Source organism: Vigna radiata, chromosome 1, assembly GCF_000741045.1.
Source record: "Vigna radiata var. radiata cultivar VC1973A chromosome 1, Vradiata_ver6, whole genome shotgun sequence".
In the NCBI taxonomy this organism is placed as follows: Eukaryota; Viridiplantae; Streptophyta; class Magnoliopsida; order Fabales; family Fabaceae; genus Vigna; species Vigna radiata.
The window spans coordinates 2,799,052-2,803,044 of record NC_028351.1 but is presented as its reverse complement, the minus strand read 5'-3'; the positions used below and the strand labels follow the sequence as shown (position 1 = coordinate 2,803,044).

At 31.3% G+C, this 3,993-nt stretch overlaps 1 pseudogene; it reads right to left on the bottom strand.

Annotated features, from left to right (window-relative positions):
* Positions 1-511: 511 nt before the first annotated feature.
* LOC106763137 lies at positions 512-2,160 on the bottom strand (annotated as a pseudogene).
* Positions 2,161-3,993: the final 1,833 nt, after the last annotated feature.

The window sequence follows — 3,993 nt, the reverse complement described above, 5'->3', positions numbered from 1 at the left end:
TCTTTCAACCACTCCGCTCATATCATGGATTATACAAAACCTAAATATGATTCATATAACAAAATTAACATTATTTCTTAGGAAAATGATATTTTAACACCAATTTTTTGACACTATTTTGACACTGTACACGTGTCAAAATGTGGTTGGACGATTTCAAATTAAAAAAAGAACTTTGGTTTTTTTCTTCCAAATATGCCCTTGTCTCAACTTTTTTTAATTTGAAATTGTCCAACCACGTTTTGACACGTGTGCAGTATCAAAATATTGTCAAAAATTGGTATCAAAATATCATTTTCCTATTTCTTACTCAAAAACTTAGCATAATAGATTTATAAGTTTTCTATCTTATAATATGCTCAATTCTATCATAATCTTAAACTTAACTCAAGTTTAGATTCTCAACCAAAACTTTTGGAAGAAAACCTTTTAACATTGTGAATAGGAAATCATAAGATGTGAAACAAATCTACTAAAACGTTTGAGCAACGTGAACCTTAATTTTCTGTCGAACAAGATGTTGAAACATAGGACAATTACATATACTCAAATTCTGCATACAACGTTGAAGTCAAAGTTCAAACACAAATATACGTCACATACTATTGTTCCAAGTAAACAAGCTCAATGATAGAGAAAAAAAAAGCAACTAATCGATGACACCATTATCTTCCACTACAGCTTCACCATGTTTAATATCTTTACTCTCTTCTGCATTGACTTGCTTCCTTTCTGTGATCTCAAGAAACTGAATCAAGCTATGCAGGCAAGCGTCCACTTCTTCATCAACTGATTTTGGCATCAGATTCTCAGCAACATCAGCAGGGGTGATCTTTGTCTCTTCCAACAGCTTCCCAATTCTAGGAAACAAATGGTGAGACTCAACATCCAAGTAGTTCTTGGCAAGAACCTTGAATGCCTCATAGCAACAATATGACAGTTCTATGTGCTTATCCATTCTCCCTCTTCTAATCAAAGCAGCATCAAGTTTCTCCACAAAGTTAGTAGTGAAAACCATGATCCTCTCCCCTCCACATGCTGACCAAATCCCATCTATAACATTCAACAGTCCAGAAAGTGTTACCTTACTTCCTCTGTCTCCATCATCTTCATCATCTTCATCATCACCCCTTTTGGAAGAAGAACTTTTCCCCTCCCTACCCTTAACTTTTTCCTTCTTCTTCTTCCTCTGACCAGTGAGATCAATAGAGCAATCAATGTCTTCAATCACTATAATTGACTTGCTTGAAGTGTTAATCAACAGCTTTCTCAAATCCGAATTATCCTTCACCGCCGTCAACTCAAGATCATACACATCATAGTTCATGAAATTAGCCATTGCAGCTATCATGGTAGATTTCCCCGTACCAGGAGGACCATACAGCAATTACCCTCTTTTCCACGCCTTCCCAATCTTGGCATAATAACTCTTCCCACTCTTGAACTTCACAAGGTCATTCATGATACCTCCTTCTCCTTCGCACTCATTGCAAGAGTCTCAAAAGTCGCCGGATGCTCAAAAGCCACATGGCTCCACCTTGTGGAGCTGTTGGTGTAAAGCTTCAGCTTTCTGTTCTTGGTCTCAATGGCCTTTGCTTCTTCCAAAACATGTTTGAGGTAAGTCTGAGTGATGAGGGTTCTGTGGCGTTTGTGAAAGGTGAGTTTGTAGAACCTTTTCTCATCCGAAGAACGATAGACAGAAAAGGAGTAATTTTTAGGGGTGGTTTTGTAGGAACCCCACCAGAGCTTCACCCCTTGGAACTCTTGTACGATCTCTTCGTTGTCATCCATGCTAAGGACAACAGGGGTGTGTGTGTCTTTGACTTTGATGACTTCTCCTCTGAGCCTTGAGGCGTTTTGGGAAGAGTGTTCGCTGAGGTAGGTTTGGATGGCAGTGTAGGCCTCACTTTTGATGAGGCGTTCGCCGGTGAATTCGTGGAAGGTGATTCTGATGTAAGGGTAGACGAAGGTGGTGAATTTGTTGGTGTACCGTCTAACACGAGCTTGAAGAGTTGAAGGAACCAAGCGCATGAACATGGCATATATGAACATGACTGAGGCCATGAATGACCCTGCTTGTGTCCATGTTTGGTATGTGCTATTTGACATTATCTCACACCAAAATCTTGCTTATGTTGTTCTGACTAGATTGTGTCTGCAAGAGTTTGGTTTGTCGGAATCATTTTCTGCTGTATTTATAGAGTTATGCTTAGATTTCGAGACGCATTGGTCACATTTGCTAAGTTCTGTGAAAAGGATATTAATTATTTGTGTAATGGAAACACACATTTTTAAATTTATTTGACATTGAGTATAAGAATAAAATAATTTATATTTATTTAACATAGAATACAATAATAAAATATAAATTTTTGTATTTTTTATTTACATTTATTTAACATAATGTACAAGAATAAAATAATTATAAAAATATAATTTTTTGTATTTTTTCAAAATTTTTGTATTTTCTCAATAAAAAAAATAATGAATTTAAAAATTTTAGATATCAGAGAATATTTTTCTAATTATTTTATCTGTGCTGAAGTAATCTGCTTTTTACGTTAACTTCACCTCACATCAGTTGAATTATTAGTTTATAGTTCTCTTTACCACTTAAATGGATGTGATATCATCAAAAGTTGTAAATGATAGGATAACAAATATTTATAGAGTAAATTTTTGTATTTTTAGAAAAAAAGAGAAATAGAAGATGAAGAAATATGATGTTAAATGAATATAAAAAAATGTATGTATATCAAAATATCATTTTTTTCTAACCCAAAAAATAACCATAAATCTTATAATACAAAGAGGACAAAAAATTAAATAAAAACGAAGATATAGTTAACATCATAATGAGTTCGAACAATTTCTAGATGTACAAGTTTATTTATTTGACATCCTAACTTTACCTCTTAAAAGGATCATTTGAAAAAAAAAAAGGTTTTAGCTGAATAAAAATATAAATATATGAAGTTTGTTTCCAATGTTTAGTTTATGTTTAAAAAATAAAATAAAATTATTTTCAAATTTATTGAACTTTTTATAAATTAGTTTTGTAGGAAGTAAATCAAACTCTAAATTCAAAATTATTTTATGGTGAAATTATTAATAACTAATACTTCTAAAAAATATCATTTTATTATATATTAAACTTAAAAAAAAAAAAACTATGTTATTTTTCAAAATTTTATGTTTTTCTTTAATTTATTTAAGTGACTTTTGATATAAAATTATCACAGAGTCATAAAATTCTTAAATAAATAATTTATAAGTGGGGATAATCTTTAATAATGTGTCCCAATTTTGCTTAATAATTAAATTGAAAACTAACATAAATATATCTTTCGCGTGTAATACTAATTTGTCTAAGAAATGTTGAGTGAAATTGTATGCAAATTGCCTCAATATTTTGGATGGTGACCAAAACGCTTTGTCTATTTGGGTTGCTTGGACAAGCCCATTGAGAAGACGAATATGGTCTAGGGTTAACAACCCACCGTTTTACATTCATTGTTGTTGCAGATTATTGATGTTGTTGGGATTGAATTTTTTTATCAGAAAAATATATTTTGATACATATAAATTTTTTATATTTATTTGATAATATTTTTTCTAATTTTTATATTTTTTTTAAAATACAAAAATATATTTTTTATAATTATTTTATCTTCGTAATGAATTTTAAATGAATGTAAAAATATGTTGTAATATCGTTTTCTATCTATCATCTCTTTTACCATTGTTATGATTTTTTTTTATTGTTACAATTTTCATCCTTTTCCCAATTTGATTGTGTGGAAAATTTTCAAAATATGAGGTCGCCACCAACATCCTTAAGGGTGTGTTCACTTGGGAGTGATTGGGGGAGAGTGATTGAGAGGATTTGGAGATAATTTTTTTTTGTTTATTTGAAAAAATTTAGAGATAAGTGAGAGTAGATTTAGAAGTAAAATTTGTGAGAATTAATGTAGGATTGTATTTATATGACAG